General features: G+C 33.3%; 1 protein-coding gene across 2 annotated transcripts in view; it reads right to left on the minus strand.

Annotated features, from left to right (window-relative positions):
* Positions 1 to 19,765, minus strand: part of HTR2C (5-hydroxytryptamine receptor 2C) — a 257,024-nt gene that overhangs the window by 190,526 nt on the left and 46,733 nt on the right. The window lies entirely within an intron of this gene.

Raw genomic sequence — 19,765 nt, forward strand, 5'->3', positions numbered from 1 at the left:
AGCACCATCTCTCCAGCCCCATCCTCCATGTTTTTAATAGCTAAGTCTAATTATGCTCTGACAAAATCTCAATTTATTATTATTGAGAAGCTATTGACTGAAAAACAGTCTTTTGACTCTAAACAGGGAACAGCAATTAGTTGAGCAGGCAATAGTCCAGTTCACTTTTCATTGCACCATGATAAAAAGAAGTTACTAGATCAGCAATCTCTACACTGAGTGAAAAAGGAAGTAAAAATCCACAGAGATGGTAGAGTTGTTGATTTTCATAGAAAATTTAATTGTTTGCTCATCATATTGCTGAATTTGTTCCTTCATTTTCATCTAGTACCCCATAAACTTTTGCTAAAATATGCTGCAGTTTCGACATATTTCTCCACTGCTTTTGACTATTGGAACTTGCTCAAATTTTTACCATTGCCATTATAGTTTCACTACTTGTGGGTTTGAAAAATTGTAGAGGGTAGGATGATTGCCTGGAACACAAACAACCGAGGTTTAATACCTTGCATCAAATATGATCTCCCAAATTCTGCGAGGATTAATCTCTGAGCATTGAGAAGTAATCCCAAACACTGTTGTGTCTGGCCCAGAAACAAAACAAAAATAAACAAAACTCTACTTTCTCTATGATATGTAATCTCTCATATCAAGAAAACTATATTGACTACAAAAAGGAACATAAAAGTCTTTCATTCTTGGGGGCTGGAGGAATAGCACAACAATAAGTTTTTTGCCTTCCATGTGGCCTACCCAGGACTGATCCAGGACCGACCCAGGTTCGATTCCCAGCATATCATCCTCAGCATACCTGAGCCTGCCAGGAGTGATTTCTGAACACAGAGCCAGGAGTAAGCCTCGAGTGTGTGTGGCCCAATCCCCCATAAAAAAACGTCTTTAATTCTTCACAAAACTTTGCTAGAATTAAACTATTTTCTTCTTTGATACTAGTCCTATGAACACAAAAGTTTTCATATGTAATCACATCAAACACATAGTGTATTTTTTGAACATGTAAAGCACTTATGACACTGACTTTTCTGTATAGAAAAGAAATAAAAAATAAAGTAAAAAGAATTACTGGAGATCAGAATTAAATTAAGAAGCTCATGAATTAAATTGAAGGAAGATTACAAATATCTCCTTCTATTTTTTGATTTTCACACTTACCCACACAGGCCACATGTTATCTGACTAATTTAGCTCCAAGAAATATAATGCAGAGAAGTCTTTAGATGGTTTTCTAGCAGCTCAAAAATACTTTGTATAGAACATATTTATTCTGATTATAAAAATTAAAACACTAATCAAAAGAAAATCCCAGGATATTAAAGATATTAAAATTGCTTAACCTATCTTAAAGATGTTATGTTTTACATTCTTATTTAAAAACATTCATAAGCAATGCTTTAGCAGTTTATAAATATTTATAACACATGTATTACAACCCAATGACATTATTCCTGTAGATTACAATAAGTTCTTTATTATCAAATGGTTTATATACCAGTAAATTTTTCAATGTGAATTAAATCGGGAGATTTTGTAAATCTATAGACTCTATAACAGATCTCTCTCTCTTTCTCTCTCTCTCTCTCTATATATATATACATATATATATAGCTGTTATTTGTTACTTAAAATTGTTAAGGTAGAATAGAATTAAATTTTCAGTTTAGTATAATAGATATGGATAAACAAAGATGATTATATCCCCAGATTAAGGACAATATAAAAGATGGAGAGACCCTTATGCCTATTATTTTGATATCTATTCATTTAATTTATGTTCTTTTCTCCATATATATGTTAAATACACATAAAGTTGCAGAGAAATTATTTTTAGGGCTGGTATTAAATTTTAGACATAGTTAAATTTTAGACATGGTTAAAAAACTTAAAACAAACTCTAGAAACTTTAAAAAGTAATGTAAATGACAAAGATTCCTTAGAACTGTCAAAGAGAATGCATACAATAAACTTTCTTTTTTTGTTTTTTTGTGTTTCTAAAATTTTTATATTTTCTCTTTTTTTTCTTCTTTATTTGAACATCTTGATTACATAAATGATTGTGATTAGGTTTCAGTCATGTGAAGAACACCCACTTCATCAATGCAACATTCCCATCACCAATGTCCCCAATCTCCCTCCATCCCACCCCACCCCAACATGTGCTCCAGACAGGCTTTCCAGTTCCCTCATTCATTCACTTGATTATGGTAGTTCTCTGTGTAGTTATTTTTATAGCTGTACTCACCACTCTTTGTGGTGAGCTTCATGGAGTGAGCTGGTGTTCCAGCCCTCCTCTCATTGTCTCTGAGGATCGTTACAAAAATGACTTTTATTTTTCTTAAAACCCATAGATGAGTGAGACTATTCTGTGTCTCTCTCTCCCTCTGACTTATTTCACTCAGCATGATAGATTCCATGTACATCCATGTATAGGAAAATTTCATGACTTCATCTCTCCTGACAGCTGCATAATATTCCATTGTGTATATGTACCACAGTTTCTTTAGCCATTCGTCTGTTGAAGGGTATCTTGGTTGTTTCCAGAGCCTGGCTATTGTGAATAGTGCTGCAATAAATATAGGTGTGAGAAAGGGGTTTTTGTATTGTATTCTTGTGTTCTTAGGGTATATCCCTAGGAGTGGAATAGCTGGGTCGAATGGAAGCTCAATTTCCAGATTTTGAATGAATCTCCATATCGCTTTCCATAGAGGCTGTACTTTCAATAAACATAGGATACACTTAGTACAACACTTAAAATAATTAGTAATAGAAGAAGTCCCTTTATAGTCTTAAATATGTGGGTATAAACTCTTTTCTTACTTGGCATATTCTGTAAATATTCCATGAATAAAAACATCTGACTATGGGAGGGAGAGCTAATACAGCAGGCAATGTACTTACTTTGCATAAGCCTTACTCACATTTGATTCCAGATATACATAATTCAGAAACATACAACTGAGCCCTGCCAAGATTCATCCCTGGGTGCAGAGCCAGGAGTAAGTCCTGAGCACTGCTGGATATAATTGATAAGAAAAAATCAATGAAGAGATTTTTATATAAAATCAAAAGTAGACTTACATATTTTAGAAAATTATACAAATTATCAATGTTGAATTTTAAAAAATGGATTTAATCAGAACTATTGATCAACTATTCTAATAAATCAAGTTTTATATTTTTGAGGAAAATACTTGCACCTATGTATGTATATGTATATATAATATATATTATATAAGATGTACAATTATGATGTATATAATCTTAAGAAATGACAGATGTGCATATAATATAGAAAAATGCTTTCTTAGTATTGAAATATTTCATATTTATGTCAGATTAACTATATTAGTTACAAGGTGCAAAATCTTAGTGTAATGAATAAAATGTCTAGTTTGCTTTGTATATATAAAATGGGAGCTGGGAGCAGGGCAGGCTGTTCTAGCACTGGTTTATATTGGGACAGTCAGTGGAAATTTTTTCTCTTTTTTTCATATTGATATTATTGTGTGCATATATTCTATATATCCATAATATCCATCTTGTATTGGGACCTTGATACTGCCCTACAATGCTCATTTCTAATATTTTACTGCCTCAGTCCCACCCTTACTTCCCCCCATCCTCCCATGTAGGTGCAGCTAATGACATAAAGTTCACCACATAGAATGATAAGTGCAGTTAGAGAAATAACTACACTGAAAACTATCAGAACAATGTGAATGAATGAGGAAAAAAGAAAGCCTGTCTCGAGTACAGGTTTGGGTGGGGTGGGGAGGAGGTAGATCTGGGAAATTGGTGGTGGGAATCCTGCACTGGTGAAGGGGGGTGTTCTTTACATGACTGTAATCATACAAGTACAATTATATTTGTAATCACAGTGTTTAAATAAAGATAATTTAAAAAAATGGGAGAGTAATATATTAACTGAAAACTGTATTCTGTAATAAGCTATAACCAAATTAATCATAGTTCATATATTTTAAAAATTATCAATAAGTTTTTACATTGAATGTGAACAGATAATTAAACTTTACAATAAGGGAGGTAGTACACTAACTTCTTCAAATAAAGCTATATTCTCAGTTAAAAAACAATCAAAACACAAGTTTAAAGTCAGAAAATGTGCTTCTAGAATCATTGTATTGAGCACACACGAGATTAGATAATAATCCATAATTTAATAAACCATTTGCTGAGTAGGCAAATAACTATTCTATATATTTGAAAGGACTATTGGGAAATGTATATAAACATATATTAAATTTTAAGTTTAAAGAATATGAACATGATTGTATAGCAGATAGAGTGCATGCCTGGCATGAGTCTGATCCACTTTTGGTTACCATCACTACAATGTCCCCCAAACGGCTCTGAATGGAGATCCGGAGGATCCCAAAACCAAAAAGGTAATTCAGGTATCTCTGATACAAGCAGCATCACATTCTTGAAAACTTGCACTAAACCAGCAAGCCAGCTGATCAACAATTGTGGGCTTGCACCCACAAGTTCCCAAGCACCCAAAATAGTATGCAATACAAATTTCATTGTGATATACATTTTTTATATTTTTGCCATCTTATTTATCATTGGGTAGTAACATTAAAGAATTTCAGGTATTTCATTTCATAGCTCTATAAATGATTAGGACTCACCACATCTAACAGAAAATTCCTAGTACCATCGCATTACCAAAAAGATCTTCTATTTCCCCATATTCCTTTTTCTTCTATCTCTTTACCTCTAGTCACCTGAGTCCAAGTATTTTTTTGCCATTTTGTTTAGTAATAGGTTTATTTATGCTCAACATGTGAGTAAAATTAGTCTTTAAAATATTATTTTTCTTGTATATTATATATTTTAACAGGAGGACTTTGATCAGTTTTTATTATACTTCACAGTATATTTTTTCAATTGTTTGAATTTATGAGTTTTGAAGATATGTACATGAAAAGTATCCTATGCTACCCCAAACATGTTATTTGACATAATTAACTGTCATAAATTAAAGTCAGATAAAAAGCATATTGTAGAAGAAACACACTCTGATCCTCTTATTTTGGAAGGTCATACCCAGTGATGATAAGGGAATTTAATACTTGGCATCCTATATGGTTCTCTAAGCACTGCTAGAAGTAATTCATTGGGAAGAAGCAGGAGTGATATCTGAACATCTTTGGTTGTAACCCAGAAATAAAATATATATATATGTATATATATATATATCCATACATTATTATATCAATTTATTTCTTCCATTTGCAGAACACTTGTTTCTGAAATTTCAAGTTTAGGATTTTATTTTAAATTGGTGTATGAAATATATTTATTGCTCTTTTTGGACTTTACTTTGGGGTCACTCCTGGTGGTGCTGATGGTTTGCTCCTTGCTCAACACTCAGGAATCTCTCCTTGTGGACTGGGTGGACCATTTAGGATCCTGGTGATACATCCAAGGTTGGCAAGCACTCTATCTGCAGTACTATTGCTGTGGATCATCACTTATTTTTAAAGAAATTTTTTAAGTATCAGAAAATTTTAATGAGATACTTTTTTTTTTTGGTTTTTCAGGCCACACCCGTTTGATGCTCAGGGGTTACTCCTGGCTAAGCACCCAGAAATTGCCCCTGGCTTGGGGGGACCATATGGGACGCTGGGGGATCGGACCGCGGTCCTGATTCTTGGCTAGCACTTGCAAGGCAGACACCTTACCTCTAGCGCCACCTCACCAGCCCCTAATGAGATACTTTTCAATTTCAATAAACAAAATTACTACTTGGAAAAATTTATTATCTTGCCATTATTATTTTTACTTTGGCCACATTCAGTGATGTTCAATTTGATTTCTGGCTCTCTGCTCAGATTACCTTGGAGGGACTCAGGGAAACATATGGGGTACCAAGCAATTAACCCTGGTTGGCTGTATTCACAGCACACTCGCTACTTACTCTACCTCTGACTCCCTGGATGCCACAGTTGAAGGGATAAATATTTTGTGATGGAGCTTAGCTTTTAAAGCACATTTCAAATATCAGAAATGGCACATTTTTGTGGTAAACTTGGTTTATAATATAATAAATAATTATATATTTAAATTTAATATATTATCATACATACCTATCACAAAAGTGCCAATATTCTTCTACTACTGTTTATTCCTTATATTTTCCACCATAGGTAACCTCAACTGTGATCAATGTCTAAGGATTTGATTTCATTTGACTTCGTGTATTTTACGAAGCACATACCTATTCTATTCTCTAGCATAGATAGCTGAAATATCTATTACTTGTATGCATCTTTTGCCATTTTTCACTTATCATGCACCTCTCCAGTTCTACCTATGTTTTAGCATTAAGTAAGCCTTGATCTAGTTTGTTTACATTTGAGTAATATTTCATTGTGTATGCCACAACTTCTTTTGGGGGGCATTGAATCTGGTGATGTTCAGGGATTGCTTTTGTCTCTGCACTCAAGAAACACTTCTTGCAGTGTTTGTGTAAATTATGGGAATCTAGGTATTAAATTCGGGCAGGCTTAGTGCATGGCAGGCAAGCATCTTACCTCCTTTTTTTGGGGGGGGGTCACACCCTGTGGCACTCAGGGTTTACTCCTGGCTCTATGCTCAGAAATCGCTCTTGGCAGGCTTGGGGGACCATATGAGATGCCGGGATTCGAACCACCTTCCTTCTGCATGCAAGGCAAACGCTATCTCTCTGGCCCCTCACATCTTACCTTCTGTACTCTCTCTCTCTCTTTCTCTCTCTCTCTCTCTCTCTCTCTCTGGCCTCACCACAGCATATTTATCCTCTCATCTGTTTGGGTGGCAGTTGGGTATGCTACTGTAAATAATGCTGCAGTGAACATATGTGTGAATATATATCTTACAATGAGTATATTTATAGATATGTATGAGCATATTTGAAGTCTTATAATATAGTTATATTTGAATTTTAGAAAAATCTCCGAATGGTTTTCTACAGAGACTGGACTTTACATTCTAAACAATGTGCTCCTATTTCAGCATATCTCCACCAGAAAAGGATGTTTCTAGCCTTACTGATTCAAGGTGACTCTCACTTATGATATCGTTTCCACCTTGATTTCCATTTCCCTTATGCCTAATAGCAATTATAATTTTTCCATGTGCCTGTTGCTAGGTGTATGTTTTTATTAAATAACTATTTATTCAGAGAGTATTTCTTACATTCTATAGGGCTGTTTTTGAATTTTATGAATCGATTATATAACTTTGATATTATTCTTTTTGTCAGGTTTATGATATTCAAATATATTTTCCAATTCAGTTAAATGTATTTTGTCCAATTGATACTTTGGCACTATAGGGTCTTTTTAGGTTAATGTAATACTGATTTGTTTTTGGCTTTTATTATTTTGTTTTCATTGATCATGCATTTGAATCACTGAAGACACCACTGAAGCCACTACTATGGATTATTTTGTCTATCAACTCCCATGTATTTATGAATACTTCGTTTCTTTTCTTTTTCTTCCTTCCTTCCTTCCTTCCTTCCTTCCTTCCTTCCTTCCTTCCTTCCTCTCTCTCTTTCTTTCTTTATCTCTTTCTTTCTTTCTTTCTTCTTTCTCTTCTTTCTCTCTTCTTTCTTTCTCTTCTTTCTCTCTTCTCTCTTTCTCTCCTTTCTCTCTTTCTCTCTCTTTCTTTCTCTCTTTCTTTCTTTCTTTCTTTCTTTCTTTTTTCTTTCTTTCTTTCTCTCTCTCTCTTTCTTTCTTTCTTTCTTTCTTTCTTTCTTTCTTTCTTTCTTTCTTTCTTTCTTTCTTTCTCTCTCTCTCCTTCCTTCCTTCCTTCCTTCCTTCCTTCCTTCCTTCCTTCCTTCCTGCCTTCCTTCCTTCCTTCCTTCCTTCCTTCCTTCCTTCCTTCCTTCCTTCCTTCCTTCCTTCCTTCCTTTTCTGTTCTTTTTCCTTCTTCCATAAAATACTTAGGTCATACTCCTGGCTCTATGCTCAAAGTTTAGGTCTTACTCCTGACTATGTGTTCAATTTTTTTCTCTGTGCTTAAAGAGTCAGGTCTTACTTTTGCCAGTATTTAGAGGATCATATGGAGTTCCAGAAATTGCAATCAGGTCAGCCACATAAAAGACAAGTGCTCTACCCACTATAATATTGCATCAGCACTAAATTTTTTCTATATTCTTTAAGTGCAGATGGCATTTGTTTTGATGGCCTAGGTTATTTCAGAGAGTTACTCAATTTTCCTAAATATCTTCCCTATATAAAAGGAATTTGTTAATAAACCTCTATTTGTGTTTCCTTTGTACTCTGTACTCTGTACTTTGTACTCTGCTGTAGCGATCTTATCCAAGAACTTAGAACAGTGCAGGGAAATTTTTTATTTTCCTACACAGACTAAGTTGTTTTGACATCTTCATCTTGGCACACGTTCCTTATTTTGACTTGAATGAGGTTTGACCTCTTTTCAACTTTGCCAACTCAGTCATTATGTAAAACACTATTAGGTATTATGGCCTCCACAAAGTCAGTGGTGCTAGTTGCAAGCATTCCCTACTCCAGATTATTTCTGAACTTTGTTCATTCTTGAAACATTGTCTTTATACAACATACTTAAATTATTTTTGGTGCATGTTTGTCATCTTTGAACCTAGAATGATTAATTAGCAGAAGCAAAGCAATATTTTAAGTCCCTAATACATACAGGTACATTGCATGACACTCAGCACATATTTTGTAAATTATTACTGAAGTTAATGGTGCTGTACCCTTTATAAGGAATTAAATTTGAAGAAAATATAAGTGCTGATTTATAAATTGAATGTAAACAAGTATTTTTATAATAAATAACTCATAACAAAACATATCAACAAAATATTGGTCTTTGAAAGAAGAGATCTTCAATATTTTTGAATTTTTGTATAATGCATATACTTTAGAAAACTTGTTCTATATGTTGAAAAGCCCGTTGATTAAGGGCCACTAACATGTTTCCAAGATTTTTTAAAATTATATGTATCCAGAAAATTATTAATCCAATTCATTATTACCTCATAAAATGTAATGAGGCTCAAATATATACATAAAGTTTCATTAGCAATAAAGGGCATAAAGTGTTATCTATCATTGAATTATATGATATGCGCTAAAAGTAGCATTCAAACAAATACTCAAATAAAATACATTTCTATAGAATTTACAAAGAACTAAATATTTGAATTATTTTAATTTCACAGCAAATTGTGAGAATTTAAAATATTTGCAATAAATAAATTTATCAAAATGATTCTTTGAATTGGCACAGGTAAAATGCACTTGTTCCATATTTATTTAATTATTTAAAGATGGTTTTTAGTGAATTTATCAGAAATAGCACACAAAAATTCCTGGTCATTTCCCAGAAATCTTTTTCCAAGTAAATATATAAAGTTATCAGAACTTTTGATTGTTTACAGGAAGGAACATTTTCATCTTTTGTGGTACATAAAATACATGAGCCTAAACTTTTTATTAATCATATTCTATATAATCCATAATCATTATCTTCCTTTCTAGGTTTTCTATATATTTCAATAACATGCATCTGTTTTTTTGGAAATCTTGTGAGTGCTATGCCATTCAGTAATCGTGTACATTTTTTTGTGAAATACTAGAATGAACCATCATATTTTCCCCATATTTCTAATCTTGATATTTGTAATTTGGGGCTTGATACACTGAAAAACAGCATGATATGTGGATGAAGGAGAGATTATAGCTGCTAAATTGCTTGCCTTGCCCAAGGTTAATCTAGGTTCAATCCTTAGAACTACTATATTTTTGTTTTAGCATTTCCGGGAGTGTTACCTGATCACAGAGACTGTAGTGCACCACAATCACCACTGGGCATGCGCGCTCTCTCTCCCCTCTCTCTCCCCCCCCCCCTCTCTCTCTCTCCCTCCCTCCCTTCCTCTCTCTCCCTCTCTCTCTCCTTCTCTCTCTCTCTCTCTCTCTCTCACACACACACACACACACATACACAAAGAACCACTGTGCCACCGAAAATATGCCAGTCTGTTGAACTATTTAAATAGTGAGCCAATATGGATGAAATATGAAGTGTCCAAGAATATCTTAATTTCAAAACTAATTGATTGGAGTGGGGCCTGACTGTGAAAAATTGTGAGTGCTGCCTGTGTGTGTCTGTCTCCTGTCCTGTCACATGAAACTTTTGGAAGTGGGCCGAAAAGAGGCTCCAGAAAACTCGCTTTCCCAGAAGCTCATTCTAGGGCTGGAACACCAAGAAACTGCTTCATAACGTGAAAACCGGCTATAAGCAGTACTTTCACAGAAGCCAGGTCCCCTGTTTGTGACATCAGGCTGGGAAAATCTACGAAACTACGCCTGCCCAGTGGGGCCAGACTGTGAAAAATTCTGAGTGCTGCCTGTGTGTGTCTGTCTCCTGTCCTGTCGCGTGAACCTCTTGGGAGTGGGCCGAAAAGAGGCTCCAGAAGAGCACTTAACTCCACTTCGCTATGCGGCCGTGTGCTCTTTCTAAGGAAAGAACACCATTGCAACAAGAAGAAAAAAATCACACTAAGAACTGTGCTGGATCACTGAAGCCCAGCATTTCTCTCCAGACTGTCTTCTCTGCTACATGCTCAGGCCTAAGATTTGATCCTGTGAGAGGCTTCATCCACGGAAGACTCCCCATCCTTGGAGGCAAGTCGACCCACTCAGAAAGGGTGGAGCCAGAGGAGTGTGGCTGCGTAAATCATTTAGCCAATGAATACCACCAAAACATGTAGAAAAACCCACAATACAAGTGTGATAATGGGGAAACAATGCAGGCCAGCATCAGACATAGAGAATGAAGATGACAATTCTGATGACCAGATAATGACCAACCAACTAATCAACCTCTCAGATAAGGACTTTAGACAAGAAATATGGAAGATGATCAAAGAATTCAAAGAAACCATGGATCGAGTTGAACAGAACAATGAAAAGAACCAAGAAAATATGAAGACAGAAATCACAAAACTCCAAACTGAAAAAACATGTCAACTAACAGGACTGAAAAAGTCAGTAAACGAAGTGAATGACAAAATGGATAGGCTCTGGGACAGGGTAACAGAAGCTGAGAATAGAATTGATGCTGTGGAAAGATGAGATAAATAACAATTCCATACAGCGGGAGAGATTGGAAAAAAAACTTAAAGCAAATGAACAGACAATGGAAAAATTAGACAAAGAATGGGAACAGATGAAAGTAGAAATCTATGATAAGCTCAACAGAAACAACTTAAGAATCATTGCAGTCCCAGAGACCCAGGAAGAAAATTTCCAGGAAGAATCAATGGTCAAGAACATCATTAAAGAGAAACTTCCAGAGCTAAAGAATATATGTCATCAAATCTTGCATGCTCTAAGAGTACCAACCAAAAGAGACCCCAGAAAAAATACCCCAAGACACATCCTAGTCACAATGACGAATCCCACAGATAGAGACAGAATTCTGAAAACAGCAAGATCAAAAAGGGAAATTACATTCAAGGGAGCATCCTTGAGATTTACAGCAGACCTGTCACCAGAAACACTCAAGGCCAGAAAGCAGTGGTGGGATATTGTGACGAGACTGAATGAAATGAATGCTTCACCTAGAATACTGTACTCAGCAAAACTTACTTTCTAGTTTGACAGAAGAATACATGGTTTTACAGAGAAAAAACAGCTCAGAAACTTTACAGACTCAAAACCAGTTTTAAGAGAAAAACTGAAAGATCTAATTTAAGACAAGAATAGCCAAAAGACATACCAAATTTAGATATAAAGATGGCATTAAATCCCAGGACAATTCTTTCTCTCAATGTCAATGGACTAAATGCCCAGTTAAGAGACACAGAGTGGCTAAATGGATCAAAAAACTCAATCCAATCTTCTGCTGCCTACAAGAAACGCACCTGAATAGTCAGAACAAACATAGATTCAAAATAAAAGGCTGGAGAAAAATTATCCAAGCAAACAACACCCATAAAAAAGCTGGAGTGGCCATACTAATATCAGATAATGCAAACTTTATACTCAGGAAGGTTGTAAGGGACAAAGATGGACATTTTATATTAATCAAGTGGTATGTAGAGCAGGAAGAAATCACTCTCCTAAACGTATATGCACAGAATGAGGGGCCAGCAAAAAATTTGATACAATTGTTGACAAATCTGAAAAATAATATCAAAACAACACGATAATTGTGGGGGACCTCAACAGGGCTTTGTCAACACTGGTTAGGTCAACCAGACTGAAACCCAACAAGATATACTAGACCTGATGAGAGAAATAAAAGAAAGAGGCCTAGTGGATATATATAGGACACTCCATCCCCAGAAACCTGGATACACATTCTTCTCCAATGTACATGGGACATTCTCCAGGATAGACTAAATGCTGGCACATAAAACATACCTCCATAATATCAAGAGGATAGAAATATTGCAGGCTACATTCGCTGACCACAAGGCTCTGAAATTATTTGTGAATTCCAAAGGAACACAGAAGAAAAACTTTAACACCTGGAACTTAAACAGCCTCATACTGAATAACCAGTGGGTCCGAGATGAAATCAAGTAGGAAATCAAAAGGCTCCTGGAAACAAATGATAATAAGACACAAACTATCAGAACTTATGGGACACAGCAAAGGCAGTACTGAGAGGAAAATTTATAGCTTTGCAAGCACACATCAGAAGGAAGAAGGGGCTTACCTGAGTAGTTTAATGATGCAGCTCATAGAACTAGAAAGTGCTCAATAAAAGGACCCAAAAATAGGGAGGCAGAAGGAATTAACAAAGCTGAGAGCAGAAATCAACATAGTGGAAACCCAAAAAACAATCCAAAAGATCAACGAAAGTAGAAGTTGGTTCTTTGAAAAAATAAACAAGATTGATAGACCACTGGCAAACTAACAAAGAAAGAGAGAGAGAAACTTGATAACTTATATTAGGAATGAAAAAGGAGAGATCACTACTGATATGGCAGAGATTCAAAGGGTAATCAGAAACTACTTTGAGAAACTCTATGCCACTAAAAATGAGAACCTGGAAGAAATAGAGAAATTCTTGGACTCTTATAATCTTCCACGGTTGAAAGAAGAGGATGTAGCATATCTAAACACCCCCATCACTATTGATGAAATTAAAACGGTAATCAAATGTCTGCCCAAAACCAAAAGCCCAATCCCAGATGGATTCACTAATGAACTCTGTGAAGCAACGTGAATGTACAGAATATACTTCTTCTTGTAACTATGGTTTGTTTAAAACTTTTATCCACTAAATTTACAGCAGATGTTTTTTCTTCATTGTTTACTATATTCAAAATGAGTTTTAGCACTTCATATTTGTGATTGTAGTTTTTTATTTTTTTGGTTTTTGGGCCACAGCCGGAGATGCTCAGGGGTTACTCCTGGCTGTCTGCTCAGAAATAGCTCCTGGCAGGCAAGGGTGATCTTATGGGACACCAGGATTTGAACCAACCACCTTTGGTCCTGGATTGGCTGCTTGCAAGGCAAACACCTCTGTGCTATCTCTCCGGGCCCAGTGATTGTAGTTTTAAGGCAGCTTCCAGTGGAACTCAGGGGACTATGTTATTGTTAGGATTAAAGGTGAAGATGTAGTGCGCAAAGAATGTTTCTCCAGTCCTTTGAGTTTTCTTCGTGGCCCTCAACAATTTTAAAACTACATATAGTCTGTAAACAAAAATTCTTTTTGTAAACAGCTATTGTATAATTTCTTTGGGGGTTAAGTGTGGGACTCCCAAGTGATATTAAGGCTGTTTGTATTCTCCACTGGCAATTTCCATTCAACTGAACCTGAAATTCAATGCAACTTACCAAGCATGCAATGCTGTGGTTCTGGGGTTACATAATGGTACCAGAAATCCCCAGTGTTTAACCTGGAAATCCGTGAGGTATGTTTGGCAAAAGCAATGTGCCCTAACTGATTAACTATCTCTTAGTTCTTTATTGTCACATTTTATTTTTCACGTCCAAACCTATAAATTCTTTAATAGAAGTTGAATATCATAAGAAAAATAGTATTCTATATGTAACCCTGAATATTGTAAGATAAAATTTGAAAGACTATGTTATACTTCCTAATGGTCCTCTGTACTTCACTTTAGATAGGGATATATGTCATGTGGGAAGTTTCCCTTAATTATTATTAATCAACAACCATTTCTATTTACATATGTGTTTAACATTTCAAGACATGTAAAATACAGTCGAATATAAATATTGAGATTTAGCATATATTTTTGCAGTTAGTTGTTTAGTGATTATCAATAGTAGTCAAAGTTACTGAGTTCATCACAATAAGAATAAATAATGAATTTAATATACGTTGACTATATTAGGCATTAGATCCTTTAAAAAGTAATGTCTGACAAAAAATTTTTAATGATGTAAATATTTATTGTAACTGCTTTTCTTTTACTACTACTTTTAGTATAATCAATTATAATCAAAGTTTTATACTAACAGTTAAACATTTATTTTCTGATTTGAGTTTAATCCATGATGGTGATAATACTGAATATTTTACATATACATTACTATCATTTCAACTTTACAATCTATAAATATGGTGTAAATATTTTGTTGCTTAGAGAATGGAATTATATGAGTAAAGAAGATTGCATTTCAAAACATCTACAGTTCTTGAGATTTGCTTAGTTATACTTTGAAGAGTTGCAATCCATCAGTTTCATTAAGTCCTGCGATTCCTCAATGCATAGATTACAATAGTTGATCAGTCTTCCATCGCAACAAAATTAATCATGGGGACAGTTGTCACTATGGCCTCTTCCCTGTATTTTCTAAGCATGGAGGAGGACAAGTGAGCACCTGCCTCCTAGATTTTAGAGGCATCATTACTTTTAATAAATGTATAGTCTTTAGATTATAGCAGAACTCAACCTAGGGCCTGAAGTCCCCTAATCAAAGGTCTATGTTTTTATCTTGATGTTATCATTTAAATATAATTTCTTTTGCTTATGGACATGGAGAGTCATTTTCAAATAAAATGCAAAATGAAAATACTCATTATTTTGTTCAATCAAAATAAATATCAAATTATTAAAACATGTAAGAATATATATTCTTCCCTTAGAGTATTACTAAAACTGTTGACATTTTCTTCAATATTAAAAGAACAATGAGATCAAAATAGAAGAGGGTCAAAAAAGCATAAACATATTACAAACCTTCATGTTGAAAGATATAACATTTTACAAGGGATCATTTTGCAACAGTTTTTTTTTTTTTTACAAACTGAAATACCTGGAAATTGAATTTAGATTGTGCTTTTATTTTGTCAAACAATAACAAACACAGCCACAAAAACACAGTCATATTTTTTGTTTATTTGTATGTTTTTGTTTTGATGCCACACCAGTGATGCTCAGGGATTACTCCTGTCTCTGCACCTAGTAATAATTTTCAATGCTCAGAGATGCCTGTGATTTGACCAGGTGGCAGTGTGAAAGGCAAATGCCTGACTCACTTTACTAGCTCTCTGGCCAATACAGACATTCTTGAGTAACGATTTGAATTATCTTTGTTTCTAACTTTTAAAATAAGTGATTCAATTTTTTAAAAAATTAATATAATTTAATGTTGCTTTTATTTTAAATGTGCATTTAGATTTGTCTCTATGTTATAATTCAGCACATTAACAAGTGCTGTCATATGCTTCTTGATTTTCCTGCCTCTTTCTATTTCTATCCTATGTAGTCAGTTCAAAAATGTTATATTCTTTATAAATAAAGGAGTATAATAGTATAGTATGACTGGCAGAATAAGTTCATAGGCATTATATTTTGAACACAGATTCAAAATGATGTATCTACCACTCGATTTTCAACTTCCATAGTAATTTTTAGCTGTTCAGACATCTGAATAAATGTGCTGTTAAATTGTCTTAGTGTATTTATAGATTTAAATGCACAGTAGTATGCATTTCTAAGAATTCAAGTTACCAAACATGTAGACACTTTAAAGGTTTCATGTAAAAATCTAAGGGAAGTATCTAAGCACTAACAATGTACAATGTAAATTAGTAGATGAATGACTAAGAATAGTAAAATTAATTGTTTATCTTTTCAGGTCTAACCAGAAAATAAAAGTCTAAATTCTTATAAAAATTAAAACATGGAAAAAATAAACACCCCTATTTAAAGTTTAATTAGTAAATATAAACTACTTTGTTAATAAAGATTAAAATTCACGGAAAATAGTAAATCTTTGTTGTGTGTTTATTTATGTGTAAGAAATGTTCTGTTATGTCATAGAAATAATCCCCAACTAGCTTTAAGTATATTATACAACAAACATTGGTGATTATTGCCAAATAATTTAGAAACTTTAGAGATCATTTACATAGTCAGTGAAGTGCTTTGCACAAAGTAATTTTACTATAAATATATATATATATGTATTTCAGTTAATTGGATGAATTCTGTTCACTCCATTTTTTCAAAGATGAAGGCATTAAACAAACTGAAGAAGCAACTTAGCAGCACACAGTTACCAGTGACATAATCAGGAGAGAGAATATTGAGTCCTTATTCAAAATTTGTTCTGATTATTTATGTTTAGTATTCAGTTATTCCAATTCTTATATGATCAACTGTGAACTAAACCTTCTACATCCTTAGAACTTTACAAATATGACTTCATGCTTTCAATATCTTTTAATAAACTGCTTAAATTAAGTTTTAATAAATATAGTCATATTCCATCCACTTTTCAAAGTTCCCCAGTGTTTACTATTTAAAACACATATTTGTAATTATAATACAAAGAATTTTGTATAATTTTGCACTCATTTCATACTTTTTTATTTTTGAAGGAGATCTCTTTAATGTTATTCCCTCAGTATGAGACCAGTTAACTTCACTATAATGCTGACTATACCATTGTCCAAATATGAAAGCGTGTTTACAATTAATTTTATTATACAGATAAATTATTTATAAAATTTTAATCAATAATAAAGTGATAAAGTGTCATCATTTGCAAGTGTTTTGTGACTAATCATATACTCTGGTGTTTAAATGTTTATATTAATATTTTACAAAATGTGTAAGAATTAAATGCAAAACCTTTGTTAATTTAATTAATTTAGTTATAGTTATTCACATGCTGAATTTGTAACTTAGAATACCCAAAAGTTTATTTCTTATAATATTTTCATGATAAAAATATGAAATACAATATCTTATGTGGATATTGTGGGTGCTTTTAGAAATTACAGACCAAATTAAATTATTTATTTTATTTAAAAATAAATTTAAATCTTAGAACTTGATTTAAAAAGTATCAATACATGTATGATATAATTTATCTTGATATAAACAATATAGAAAATAATAAAAGAAATAAGTCAATAAAATGTATACAGTATTAATAATTGACTGAAATTTTATAATATAATTTTTTCATCACATTATATTATACAACTTTATACTGATTTTTATGTAGCCTTAGTATGTAAATGTATTTTTATGTTCAGCTATATAACAACACTCCAGACACCAGAGGCAAAAATAATTTATAGTTTCATCTTATTAATATTGTTCTATTAGAGGATGATGATAAAGTTCCCAGCAGTAATATGAATTTTAATCAGTTGAACAATGGCAATAACACCATCTGTTCCAGATAAAAATGTGCTATCTTGACAGTAACAAAGGACAAACAGGAAATATAGATAGAAACTGACAAGAGATTTAATGTAAATGAGAAACCCTTTTCTTAAATAAATTGTCTTTATTCTATTGAATACTGTATTCTATACTTAATAAAACCATAATGATCTAAACTTACATGTTTACCAATGAGATATATGTTTTTTTCACAAATATATATGAGAAAATCAAAACAATAACTATTCCAACCTGAAAATTATAAATAAGGCATAAACACACTTAACAGAAAAAAATAATTACAGAGGAAACAAAATAGCAAAATTCCGTTAGAAAAATTCTTGAGATAGATATGTTAGTAATAAATTCTCATCATGTGCCTAAGAGTCCTAAGACCTTATAATTTTAATAAATTAAGTTTATAAAATTAATTTAAGGAGCCAGAGATATAGCACAGTGGTAGGGCCTTTGCCTCGCATGTGGCCAACCCAAGACAGACCCGGGTTCTATTCCCCGCATCCTATATGGTACCACAAACCTGCCAGAAACTATTTCTAAGAGCAGAGGCAGGAGTAACCCCTGAGCACCATTGGTGTGGACCCAAAAACCAAAAAAAATTCTATTTAAGACTCTCTTCCCACATTCTTTCAGTGATGATAAGGTATAACTTAGAGTAGGGAATATTCAAACAGCATTTATTATGTATTAACATTAAAAGAGTTTTTTGACATTCATTTGGTGTAAGTCACATGAATACCCATCTTTACATATTTCTAAGGAAGAAAATACCTCTTAGTTTCAAAAGTAGGGCAATTAATAAAGCCTTAGGTCAAGAAAATATATTACATAGCCTACATGACCCATCTTCTAGTTCTATTTCATGTCAACCACTTGGGGCTCAAATTCTTATTTTTGTTGCTTTTGGTTCACATTTTCTGATGTTTAAGGAGTACTCCTAGCTCTGAACTAAAAAATTACTTTTGGCAGTGCTCAAGTGGCCATAGGGGATACTGGTGATCATACCCAGGTTGGCAGCTTGCAAGTCAAATGCCCTACTGTATCATCTTTTCAGACATTATGTTCAAATTGTTGTATCTTTAGTTCAATTGTGTCAATAGAAATCTTAACATTTAAAATATATAACATATAAAAATGAATATTTTCTTGTTAAATATTAGATAAAACGTGTCTTTTGAAAGTGTTGAATTTGAATGAAAAAGAAAGTATTTATTTATATACCTATGTTTTTTATTCACGTACTTTATCTCAGTTGTCTGAAATAGTGGACTACAATGAGTTGGATGTTTGTCTACATTTCTTATAATGTGAAATTTATTTTCAGAATACATATAAATGTATATGCATATATATTTATATATAAATAAACAGTTGGGACCCATGAGCTCTCTATTGTACGGGGGAGATCTATAAAGAAATTGCCAAGCAAGTCATGTTTGCCAATACTAGAAAGTGTGAGGGCATTTTTCAAAATGAAAGTGTTTGTTTATAGTCTCTTTATATTTTATGATTTCTAAAAAATATAAATGTGCTTTAAATCTATAATTGTGATCTCCACAAAATAGTGCCACCTTTTATATTGTGTTAAATTATGGCATTTAAATGTAAAAGTTTTCTTTTAATTCTGGTAACAAAAATTAATGACTTATTTAATAGATAACTTACATTAATTTTTCTAGCAGTAACTACTGGCTTTTTGCTGTTTTATTTTTTACTTTTGTGGACACAATTAGCTGAACTCAGGACTTATTCCTGACTCTGTTCAGGGATTACTCTTTGAAGACTTGGGGGACCATAGAGGGTGCCTGGGGTCAAACTCAGGCCAACTATGTTTAAGGCAAGTTCCCCTTCTGCTGTCCCATCTCTCTGGCCTATGAATTCCTATTTAATTAAAGTCACTGTGATAAGTTATGCAGTAAATATTAATATGCATGCTAAGATATTTGTTTTCAAAGTGTTCATAAAATATAAGATTAAATAAAATTATTAATAAATAGGAAATTATAATTATCAAATTATATAATACATTATGATATGCATTGGGCTCAAGTATTCAAAAGTTTT

This window comes from Suncus etruscus, chromosome X (assembly GCF_024139225.1).
Source record: "Suncus etruscus isolate mSunEtr1 chromosome X, mSunEtr1.pri.cur, whole genome shotgun sequence".
NCBI classification, from domain to species: domain Eukaryota; kingdom Metazoa; phylum Chordata; class Mammalia; order Eulipotyphla; family Soricidae; genus Suncus; species Suncus etruscus.